This window comes from Callorhinus ursinus, unplaced genomic scaffold, assembly GCF_003265705.2.
Source record: "Callorhinus ursinus isolate GAN/ISIS: 27379988/994484 unplaced genomic scaffold, GSC_fseal_2.0 scaffold11, whole genome shotgun sequence".
NCBI classification, from domain to species: Eukaryota; Metazoa; Chordata; class Mammalia; order Carnivora; family Otariidae; genus Callorhinus; species Callorhinus ursinus.
Window position 1 is genome coordinate 27921345 of NW_027397073.1, and position 12958 is coordinate 27934302.

At 43.3% G+C, this 12958-nt stretch overlaps 1 protein-coding gene across 5 annotated transcripts in view; it reads right to left on the bottom strand.

The window, feature by feature from the left end:
* SETBP1 (SET binding protein 1) overlaps positions 1-12958 on the bottom strand; it is a 362001-nt gene that overhangs the window by 33969 nt on the left and 315074 nt on the right. The gene's annotated exons all lie outside the window — the stretch shown is intronic.

Here is a 12958-nt window from a genome sequence, read left to right on the forward strand (position 1 = left end):
AGTGACCCTCTCAACATGTGTTTTGTGTCAAATAAGTTTTACTTCATTCTAGGACCTTGTGAGGTGAAATTCAGGCAAGGTTACTCTTGAACAGAATGCTATTCAGTGAGCCTAGAGTTAATCATTTTAAAATTCACAATTATTTGAGCGCCTACTAGCACAACTCGGAAGATGTGAGCCCTGTATTTGCACAGAAAGTTTAGAAGTGGAGAGTGACATAGGACAGAAAGACTTAGGAAACTGAAAACCAAACAAGACAGGAAGCCAAATGAGTCCCTTGGGAATTAGGAGGAAAATGAGCTCTCCGTGGGATCTGAGGTGGTCTGTGCTCATCCATTTATTCATTCAACATTCATTAAGGACCTGTGCGAGCCAGGCACCATTAAGCACAGAGAACATGAATAGTCATCCACTCAGGAAGACAGACAAAAATACAGAAACCCCAGTCTTGACGGACAAAATTCAATCACGAGAAGTAGAAGGAGGAGGCTCTCTCTACCAGGACTGGGAAACAACAAGAGTAGAAGCAGGAATAACAAGCCTTCTTTGTGCAGCTGAGACAAGGGTGGTTGGGATGAGTCATAAAAACCACATACTAGGAGATACGGTTGGAAAGGCCATTGGCAAAAATGAAACCCACCACCCATTGTTGGGTAGAGTTAGAGCCTCTCTCCTATATGTCTTATCGTCTTGGACAGACTTCTGTCTTCTTGTGTCATTACCGGTTGATTTCTCTGACATTCCTGGAGGCAAACGCAACATTGCCTACAGGTCAGGAACCATGTCTTACTTTATTTTGATTCCCCAGCACGTAGCTTGACAGATACTAGATACGCAACAGTGTTGGGTGGATGAATGGGCAAAGAGAAAACACATCTGTTCTTCTAGACCCAAATCTTCTGGGGGAAGCTGCCCTAACTACTTTAGTCCACACACAGCCCTCTTTTTTAATCCCCTATTTCCATGTAGTAGAAAATAGAGAATATACAATAGAGAATATATTTTTGGAAGGAGACTACCTGCTTCACTAGCCGTGTGACTTGGGGCAAGTCCTATCAACTCTCTGTGCCTCAGTGTTCTCATCTGTGAAATGAACCTGTTGTGAGGATTAAATGAGTTTACACATTATGGTAGACAGAAAATAAAACCCCAGCTCCCAAAGATATCCATATCCTCCTCCCCAGAACCCGTGAATGTGTTATGTAACATGGCAAAGGAGAACTGAAGGTAGAATTAATGTGGCCACTCAGCCGCCCCTACATACAGAGAGTATCCGTGATTACCAAGTGGTCAAAATGGAATCGAAGCGTCCTTTAAAGTGGAAGAAGGAGGCGGAAGAGAAGAGTTCCAGAAAGAGATGTGGTGTTGGAAGGAGGGTCAGCGCGATGCTACGTTAGTGGCTTTGAAGATGGAGGAGGAGGGTCATAAGGTAGGGAATGTGCATAGGCTCTGGCAGCTGGAAAAAGCAAGGAAATAGATTCTACCCCACAGTTTCCAGAAAGGAATGCAGCCCTACTGAGACTTTGACTTTAGCCCAGTGAAATCCGTTTTGGACTTCTGACCTCCAACAGTGTAGAGTAATATATTTGTGTTGTTTAAGCCACTAAGTTTGTGGAAATTTGTTATAGTAATGATAGAAAACTAACACACATATAAAAGAAGTTACCATGGTGCCTAGCTATAATGAGCACTCACCTGTGTTAACTATTATTATTATTTCTTAGCACTATATCGTCTTAGTACTAGTTTTCTATTATAAACTTATTTCATATGTTCAAGTTATGTGTGTTCCCTATAAGATTTAAACTCTTTAGGAAGCAGAGACTTTATATTCTTTTCCTTTATCTTCCTAGCATATGGCTGACACAAAGGAATTAGTCAATGAATACTTAGCGTCAATAAGTTGTATCAGAGACAAATAATTTGTTGATATGAGTGTTAGACAAAAGTTCTGAGACACTGAATTATTGCAGGATCTGCCCCACACTTACTGGATGAACTCGGACAAGACTTGGAATCTCACTAAGCTTCATTTTCCTACTGGTCAGAATCTCTTCTAGCTCTACTATTCTGAATCCGCACTCTCTAGATTCAGAGAAACCGCTAAACAATCTGATTAGTTCTTCCTTCTCTTAATTCAGGAGTGCAGAAATGGGCTGAGAGGATAATATTTTGTCCACTGGAACCTCACAGAGATTTATAACTTCACAGAGTCTTGATGCAGTAAATTCTAATCATGCATAAGTCAGTCTCTCCTGATCCTATAGTGAAAAGTTCATCTCAGATGAAAGGTGTTTTCTAGAAGCACCCAATTACATCATCCAGAATGGAAATACATCAGATTTCAAAATTGCAAAGAGAGACATACTGAGTAAGAGGTTTTTAATCTTCCTGAATCTCAGACATCAGAACCTTTTCTTAGGGGGAAAAAGCGTATATATATATATATATATATATATATATATATATGCACAGTGAACACATTTTATAAACAGCTTAAAGTTCATAGATACTTCTAAGCTCAGGTTAGAACCCTTGCCTGCCTAAGTTGATTCCTACATGCACACACACATGTACACACAGACGCATGTGTACACACCAAAGAAGGACAAAGGGCGGACAGACAACCAAACAGTATGCTGATATAACTGCTCCCACGTTTAAAAAAAATGTGGAGACAATAGAGTGGTAGCTGTTCTCTGAAAAATATAACAAAGGGACTTTCAAGATGTATTCACTAGGGAAGAAACAATGCATACATGTAATTAAAACCAATTTAATACTACGATGCACCAAGTATGCTCTTGTTATGTCCTTAGAGATCAGGTAGCTTAGGAATTTGCTGCTGTCATGTACATAAGCATGTCACAGGCTTCATCAACAGATAAACACAAAGAAGCTTCAGTAAAGTAAAATCAAAGCAAGTTTAGAGTTAGTCTGGTCCTTCCTGGGCAACTCATCCCAGACAGGGGCTGAGATTTGGCTCTGTCAAGCGTGTCACGGAGAGGATAACAGAGCCTTGACTCTGACCCCCAGCCTTATTTTTGGCCTGTCTCAGGTTGGCATGTTGGCACTGAGCTGCAAGGGTTCCATCCTGAGATTTCAAAGAAGCCATCTTCTTGCTCTTTTGGTACACGCCCGGTATTGTACACTTACCGGGCAGTTTGCAAACAGACCAAGCCAAAAACTAGAGATTTGATCCAATCTATAAGACCGTTGACTCTGAGAATGCCTTCCCTAGATTCTTCCTAATATAAAGGGCTTAGCAGTCAAGGCTGGTTAATATAAGCATCTTTTGTAGTGTCTTCCTTTTTACCGTTGCAGTGTGGAAACGCAGAACACATCTGCATGGTAATACAGATCTTGATGCTAACTGGGTCACCTTATTTGCATTTTGATTACTGCTTATTTAGAAGCCACATTGAGAAAAGCGCTTGATATCAGGAGCTTAAGTGCATGTGTGTCTATAAATATATGTATAAATAGATAAATGCATATTTACCCGTTTGTGAAAGATCAGTCCGATATGCACTCATTTCTCACGGACATATCTGTAGGAGTCTGACCATGTATGGGTGTTAGGATTATAATGTGGTTATAGAATCAAATTATTCTTCTGATTGCAATATCACCCACTGTATAGACACACTGTGTCAGCTAGAAATGTCAGTTTAGCATATATCCCCCTTGTTCAGTAGTCATCGATTTATGTTTGGTCAAACTGTATTGTTTCAAAACCTCTACTGGGCCTCTTCCTCAAACTACCTACTTTGTTCCAGTATTTAAATCCATCCTATAGAAGGCAAATGCATTCTGATTGTGTACAGGCATACACATATGGACACAGAATGTGTGCTGGAAAAGCTCTCTTCTTTGCAATAGAAGAAGAAAATCACAGAAACTCAGACCCATCATTAGATAGATCTCCTAATCTTTATCTCTAGTAGTTCAGTCAGACGAGCTAATACCATGATGATGGCTTTGAAATCTCTTAGGAATTGGATGAGGAGAAGTGATAGTGATGAACTCCCAGCTAATAAACACTGAGTGCTTATTTCGGCAGAATGATCAATTTCTAGATGTCCTGAGGCTTGTCTGATACAGTTGATTTACTCATCCTCGCTTACCTCACTAATAAAGCCAAAGTCCGCCATCAGATTACAGAGGTGCTGAGGATTTCTTAAAGGGGCAGAAGAGAGAGCTAAGGTAGCATTCATCACACCCCTCTAAACATCCCTCTTGCCCACAGTTCTCGAAACTTCAACTGCTTCCTCACTGATACTCTGCACTCAATAGACTTTGGGCTAGTACAGTAATACAGACAATTAATTTGTTACCTTGTTAGTGGAAATTTAATGCAATGATCTAAAAGGACTCTTACATATTGTGATAAACTTTAGTGCCTCCGGGCGGCTCCCCTCACGTTGGGCTCATTTCACATCTCATCCATTATGTAAATGAGATTTGGAAATAGTTGAGTTTCACTAATGTAGCTCAACTCTGATGGACTGGAGAGAGTCAGTCCTACTGAAACTAATGAGGTTAAATGCACCTCAACATTTCTTTCTACTTGGTTGATTATGCAAGCCTCTGTTCAAGAAATGGGAGGCAGTGCACTTTTTCCAACCATCCTCTAAGGAAATTTCACTGTTGCCAGACCCAAAGTGGCCCAGAATATGTCTGGTTTGGATAATGCCTCTGTTGGTTCCAACCAGTGTGTGGTGCATACACAGGGCTAACGGACAACATGCCATTACATGAGGCAAGACTGAGAATATGATTTCAGATAAAAGGAAGGGGGGGATTTTAATAGTTAGTGCATCGGAGGAGGTCTCTTGGTCATCCAAGAGAAGAGTGTGAGGAAATTTACAGAAGTGGACAATGGGGATGAAAAGTCCTTGGTGGGCGTGAAATCAGAGACAGAAAGTCATTGGGGAGGTCTGGAACTGGTGAAGAGACGGTTGCATTTGATTCAAACATTCACAGGGAGTCAGTCCAGTTCCTGAGGATCTAGTCTTTAGACAGAGATAAAGAATAAGGACTTCTGTCAGAATTGCTAAAATTAACAAGTCAGGAAACAACAGATGTTGGCGGGGATGCGGAGAAAGGGGAACCCTCCTACACTGTTGGTGGGAACGCAAGCTGGTGCAGCCACTCTGGAAAACAGTATGGAGGTTCCTCAAACAGTTGAAAATAGAGCTACCATACGACCTAGCAATTGCACTACTGGGTATTTACCCCAAAGATACAAATGTAGGGATCTGAAAGGGTACGTACACCCCGATGTTTATAGCAGCAATGTTCATAGTAGCCAAACTATGGAAAGATCCAAGATGTCCATCGACAGATGAATGGATAACGAAGATGTGGTATATATCCAATGGAATATTACGCAGCCATCAAAAGGAATGGAATCTTGCCATTTGCGATGACGTGGATGGAACTCGAGGGTATTAGGCTAAGCGGAATAAGTCAGTCAGAGAACAACATGTATCATATGATCTCACTGATATGAGGAATTCTTAATCTCAGGAAACAAACTGAGGGTTGCTGGAGTGGTGGGGGGTGGGAGGGATTGGTAGCTGGGTGATGGACATTGGGGAGGGTATGTGCTATGGTGAGTGCTGTGAATTGTGTAAGACTGTTGAATCACAGATCTGTACCTCTGAAACAAATAATACATTATATGTTAAAAAAAAAAGATAGTAGGAAGGGAGAAATGAAGGGGGGAAATCAGAGGGGGAGACGAACCATGAGAGACGATGGACTCTGAAAAACAAATTGAGGGTTCTAGAGGGGAGGGGGGGTGGGGGCATGGGTTAGCCTGGTGAAGGGTATTAAGGAGGGCACATATTGAATGGAGCACTGGGTGTTATGCACAAACAATGAATCATGGAACACTACATCAGAAACTAATGATGTAATGTATGGTGATTAACATAACATAATAATAATAAAAAAAAGAATAAGGACTTCTGTGTTCTGGATTTCATTTGGAAGGCCAACAAATGGGATTCCAAAGACTGGAGATTGTAGGATGCTATTTAAAAAGAAAAAAGGAACAAGCATTTCAGGAGAAGTAGCTGCAAACTATCCAGGGTTATAGAACCAGGAAGGTGAGGTTTGATTTTCAGGATCAAAAATATCTGTGGATGAGACACCTCGCTGGCTCAGTTGCCCAGGGTCCTGGGATCGAGCCCCGCATCGGGCTCCCTGCTCCGCGGGAAGCCCGCTGCTCCCTCTCCCACGCCCCCTGCTTGTGTTCCCTCTCTCTCTCTTTCTGACAAATAAATAAAAGTTTAAAAAAATATGTGGAAATTTTTTATTTTTATTTAAAAATGGGGGGAGATGTTGGATAAGGAAAGTAAAATAAAGACATGGAGGCAAAAATATTCTGTGTAAAAGGGAATCAGAATCCAAATGTAATAGCCAGTAATTGTGGAATAGACTCCTTTCAAGAAAAGTTTTAAGCTGGTGAATAAGGCCATGACCTTGGAGTCAGAAGGCCCTTGGTTTAAATCCCAGCTCTGTTGCTAAACCAGGTATCTGACCTTGTTCAAGTTTTTTAACCTCTCAAAGCTTCAATTTCCTTATTTAAAAAAAAAGTTTAATGAACCACCCACCTCAGAGGGCTATCATGGGGATTAAATGAGATAATATCTGTAAGATGCAAGGTGATGAGGATGGAGGCCACCAGAGGCCTGAACGAAGGACTGGCAGTTTGGAAGAGAGGTTGCTGGCCAAGTCATCGCTGCATTTCTACCATCCCAACTAACTCCCAATGCTCTCAAAGCTGGGATCCCAGTAAGACAGCTTCTCGACTCTTAAATATTCAACCTGATGACACATTCTCTTGTTGGTAGTTGACAACAAGGAAGCAGTTTTGTTCTTGTGTTAATTAGTTCAGCAAAAGTTTCAGTGCCTACCCTGAACACAGCAACTCCAGGTCCTTTGGGGGACCCTTAAAGTATAAGAAACAGTCCAGTCTTTGGGTAGTCAAATATTTAGTTAAAAAAACCAAGTTGTAGGAACAAGAAATTTAAATAAAAATAACAATCTCCCCTGAGCTGTGAAGAACACCTACATTACCTTCCCTCGCACCTGGGGCCACACTAGCATATTTCCTAGAACAATAGTTTAAGATGGAATTTATTACCTGTATAGCTCATATACAAATATGATTAATTGATCTGGTTGATTAAGAATAAGAATTTACATTATTAAAAAAAGAATTAAAAAAAATAAGACACCCTAGTAAAAGTAACAAGGTAACCACTATGATCATTTTTATGGAAAAACAGCATTGCAAAGTGATTCAAAGGGGGAGCTGTGAGCCCACATTCCCTGTGTTCAAATCATAGTTCTACAAGCTACTGGTGGTCTGAACCTGGGCAGCTTACCTAATCTCTCTGTGCTTTCGTTTTCTCGTCAATAATGGAATTAATCAGGGTAGCCATCCCCCCAGTTCAATGTGAGGATACAAAGATGTCTCCAGCCTCAAAGAGCTGGAGACAAACCCATAAATATTAATTTTCCCTACTCTCTGATAAGAACAATGGGATCAGGTAGAAGAGCCATGAGGAAGCAGGGGAATGGGTGACTTCCCTGCTGGGTCAGGAAGGACTTCACTGGGAGGTAACATCTGATTTGGGTCTTTTAACAGTGTGGAGGTAGTGGCTGAAACGGCACGAAAGGAATCCCAGGAAGGAACAGCAGCAGGTGTAAAGGCTCAAAGCATAAAACAGGTGGCTGCGATAGAGGTAGAGCTTCTAGAGTGGGCAGGTGGAGTGTAACAGAAGAGAGGGACCTGGGTCAGGCTGGGGATGGTGCCAGGAGTCTGGATTTCACTTGAGGGACGTGGCAAGTCCCGAAGGATTTCCATGTAGAAACACAAAGTTCTCTACCACGGCTTGCCTTAGAGGCAAGGAGGCTGCTCCCGGGGTGTTTCTGAGCAGATAGCCAACAGAAAATATTTTAAAATCAAGGATGGAAATTGAACCTTTGACATGGAACGGTTAGCCAGTGTGCCCTACTGTGAATAATTCCCATCTGCCTCCCTCTGTTTCGTTTTCCCTTCCTCAACCTTTATCGGGCAAATTCTGCATTAGACGTTCCCTTCAAAGCACTATGGGGGAGACGCTGAGGGGAAGGTTGTAAAGACACCCAAAGCCATGTTTAAATCATATGTTTGTAAAACAAATCTTGTTTTGTTCATTTGGACAGCTGGAGGTAAGGGCTTTTAGGAAGTTATGTTTCCCAGAAGGTAAGTCCCCACCTAATGTATGTGTTCTCCAAGTGTGGGTTTTTAGACACCTGCCCTGAGGTTTCATTTTTTCTTTCCATCTTCATGGGCTAGGTGTTTGAGATACTTTTTGAAGGACTTTATTCCCAATACAAAATCTCTGACTGATGCTCAGATCTCAGACCATTAAAGAAGCTTTGAACACAGGAGAGAAAGTGAGAGGTTAGGGGAGAGAAGAGCAAATAAGAGCAATGAGTGGGAGTGGACATTCCATCAGCACCGGAGGACCGGCAAGCTGCCAGCCTTACTAGGAGAGCAGAGAGGGCCGGGCAGAGGCACAGGACCACGCCAGGCCACCCGGGGCAGTGCCTGAAGAAGCAGACACCTTACAGCTTTAAACCCCTGCGTGCTAACAACTTGTTAAAAAATAGTCAAGATGGTTATTAGTTGGCACAGACCCCCCCCCCCCCCCGCTGCCAGTTCTTTTACTAAATTCAAATTTCATGGCTTGTTTAATTTGTAAGCTGAAGTCAGTCTAGCAAGTTATAAATACCACTGGATTGATATGTGCTGGGAATATTCATGTGTTTATTCATTTACCCATTTGTTCATTCAAAAAAAAAAAATCTACTGAGCCTCTACAATGAAGAAGGAACTTTGGCAGACCTTGGTAAAGACGCCAGTGCCATACAACATAAAAATGGGCAAGAATTAGTGTAATAATTGAGAAAGGGCAGTGATGATTATCACCCTCACTAAAGGCAAACCACACAAGGTGAAACTCTGAGCATGAAGACACAGGAATAGTAAGCAGGAGGGTGAGTCTGACACAGAAACAGCCCACACTGATGGGCGAACGTGCAATAGATAATGAGCCATGTTGCACTGATATTGTCAGAAACAGTTTGAACACTGGCCCAGCGATTCATTTAGAACCATGCTGGGCGGGAGCTCTCCCCACAGGGGCGACTTCCTGTGCTCAGTGCAGGGTTTAAGGTCACCAGGAAAGCTGGAGGGTGTGGAGGGGGAGGGGCACAGAAGCTCAGAGGTGGGATTCGCAGGCTCACTATCTTTAGCTCTATGACTTTGGGCATGCCACTCGCTTTGGTCCTGAGGGTTTCTTATGGTCTCTAAGTCCCCCTGATTCTGCATCTCGGGTCAATAGAAGGGTTTCCTGTGATTTTCAACGGGAGGGAAATCATCTGGCCATTGTAACGGGAGAGCTGAGAGCCAACAGTGGGAATCACTTCCATTTTTGAGAAGACAACAGAGCTCTCACTTCTACCAGATAAACCAAATAAATGCAATAGTAACTGGACATGAAAAGGCCTGAGAAGCACAGTCAGGTCTAGGCTCGTCTGTGTGCTTCTGTCATGTGTCCCATACCCAGGGCTGCGGGCGCCTTGTGGTAACAACGATTCAGGAGGGCACACCTTAGAGCTGCCTTACAGGGAAGCCGCTTTTTAATGAAGTCCTTTTGGTTACTTCAGGACTGACTAAACGTTAGCAGGAACTTGAACCCAAATCTCTCGGTCAAGTGCTTTCCCTTCAACAGGCTTCCTGCCTCATGGCTCTAAGGAATACAGATTGATGCTTTAGTGTCTGGACTCCAAAAAAAGGACAGAAAGAGTGCAAGCCTTTCTTTAGGCAAAGGTTTAAGAAAAGACCTCTTGTCAGCAAATGGCTTACTTCTTAATTTTGTCTAGCTAGCCCTGGGTACAAGCAGATAATGGCCCAAAGTTGGATTAAGAAGTCATAGAACTTGTTGAAAAAAACTCGGCATTAATGTGCCATGAGGCTGCAACTGTGGAAAATCTCCACGAACACAGAGCTAAAAAATAGCTTCTATATTTGACATCAACATGAGAATTAAGCTTCCCTAAGAAGAGAAAGGAGGCTAAAACCAGGATTTAGGGAGCAAATGGAATAGCCAAGAAGGGCCAATAAAGCAAATGCAAGAATTTACAAAAGTTAAAAAAAAAATTCCTGGACTGTATTTCTCAAACTTGGAAATTATTACATTTCCCAAGTAATAAAACTGACAGTAAAACGTTATTTTTCCAGCCTTGGTTATATAATAAGTGGAATGTGTTTGTTTTTATAAGCACCGTTTGAAAAATAATCAAAATTATCTGGGGGCAGCTCTTTGTCAAGCCAGGAATTTGCTTGAAGGACATCCAGCGTAAAGAGCGACTGGGGTCCAGGCTGGGGCAGGTGGACGCTGTCTCTCTCCAACGGGCTCATCAAAGGCTTGCCGGTGGCTTAAGAGGATTGCAGGTGGCAAAGCAATGGTGTTCCAGGGTTCCTTTTAACATCTACTATGGGTCTATATTCTCCTTACCTTTGGACTGGTGCCTCCTCCCCATTGCCCAGGGTTAGCTCCTGCTTTTACTTTTCAATAAGAACTCAATGGGGCGCCTGGATGGCTGTCGGTTAAGCATCTGCCTTCAACTCAGGTTATGATCCCAGGGTCCTGGGATCGAGACCCGCATTGGGCTCTCTGCTCAGCCTGCTTCTCCCTCTGCCTCTCCCCCTCCCCCTGCTTGTTCTCTCTCTCTCTCTCTGTCAAATAAATAAAATCTTAAAAAAAAAAAAAGGAACTCAAGTGGCAGGTAACCTTCCTGACTCAGAACTTCCATATCCCCGACCTTGCAGGGAGCAATCCACCTATACCACGGTTCCATCGACCTTGCTTACATTCACTTCAACCCTTGGTTACATGACCTCTCAAACACATACATTTTCAATCGTGGCTCAGTTTTGGACCAATGAATTAATGTAAGCCTTAGATTCCTTGTGGTAAAATGGAAATACACACGAGATACCTTATGGAAACTGCCGAGGCTTGCAGGAAGTAAAGAGCCATCAAGTATCTAGCATGCTGCCTGGCTCCTAACAGGTACGCTGTTGTTAACATCATCACCATCATCATTATTATTATGCGCAGTAATCCTGACCTCCCAATAAGATAATTAGTAAGGTGGGAAAAGAGTCTGTGTCCTATATTTCTCATAGGTTTCTAACAGTGTTTACCCAGCAAAGGGCTAGGAAGAGATCACGTGATTGACGAATCCGTGTTTCCCAGAGCTGCATCTGTGCTTGTGAGGGGCGTGAGAGAGACACACACAGAACCACACCACTCACACTACTACTTGAAGTAGAACCAAGATGGTGTGTTTTTTTCCCCCCTGGTCTATGTAAGAAACATTCTACAATTCTATGAATATTATAAATAAGAGGATGCAATTTTTATGATTTGAGGAATCACAGCAGAAGTAAGAGCTATTTATTATTCCACTTCCAGAAAGTGAAACACAGAGAAGGAGGGCGTTTAACTGTAAGTGTCTAATTCTCAAATACTATGAGCGTAAAAGATGTTAAGGGAAAACCACCCAAAGTCTGCAGTCCACAGAAGATCGGGGCTGGAAAGATCACTTAATGGATTCTGTCATGGCACTGATGAGCAAGTGGAAGCTCCCGGCAGTCCCGCTGTGTGCTGCTGGTGAGGCGCTTCTAGCCTGGACCCCTGCACCCTGCTCCTCGTCCCCAGGCACTAAGGGCAGCCAGGCCTTTCATGCTATTTGCCTGCACAAGCTTCTTTGCTTATTTTGCCTAATGATTGTGAGGCCGCATTAGGGGATGTGATTAAATGAGATGGGGATGGAGTGAGGTGGGCAGACTTCTGCCGAACAATCTGTAATTCGCTTTTGATAGTAAGTTTGGGAGAGAAAAAGCCAACGTGGGCTGCTGACATGAATAAAAGTCACTGGTATTAATAGAAGAGATCAGACTATGGTGTATTCTTTGAAAGGAGAAATGGGTGATGGTGTCCTTAGCAACGAGGCAGCATCTGGCCACCATATTAATAGGCGATGTCTTTGGAGCCTCCTCTTTGTCTCTATCACCAGTGGGCAACCACACCCAGGGCCTAAAATCACCCCTCCCTGCAAAAGGCCCCTCCCTCTGAGCGGGTTCCTGGATGCCCATCCATAATGGCCTAAGTGTTCATTAGGATACAAAACTTTGGAGTTTCAGGTTTTTGAAGCTGAAGGAAGTCCTGGCGATCATCTTCCTTACAGAGAGAGGAGGCTGGGGTCCCCAAGTGGGACCCATTCTGCAGATCCCTCAATTTTACCCTCTGTTGGCTGTATTTCCTGGCAGGTGGGGTCCAGGAGATGGGTGCCTCATGTCTGCTGTAGCCATCTCTTGTTCTCCTCCCTGTCCTTCTGGAAAGGGGTGCCCTGCCTGGGACTACGTTTTTGGCGATCCCTCTTCCTGTTTGCTCCCACCTCTCAAAAGCATGGCTAGTTGTGGTGAAAATCAATTCGGAGTCCTTTTAGCTCCACATTAAGCCCCCAGAGCCAGCTCTTTTTATATGGGAGTCTTCACAGGCTGGACCTGGTCTAGTGACCATTTGTAAGGAAACAAAGGAAAAGAGACAAGGCTCATGATGGCAGCTTTTGGAGGTGGGTACAGCGATTCCAACAGAGGGGAAAAAATTAAAGATGGTATTTCCATGCAGCCATGAAAAGGGGAGGAAGGAATCCTTGAACAATAAAGGCTCCTGCTAATCTTAACCAGAGTCGGCTCTGAAAAACCTGTAGTTGACTGTGAGTCACTGGCCCTCCAGGGAATAGGAGGTAGGGACGTGTGTGTGTGCACGAGAGCGCGCGAGCACGCACACCAGGGTGTATAATCTCACAGTGCCCAGAGCCC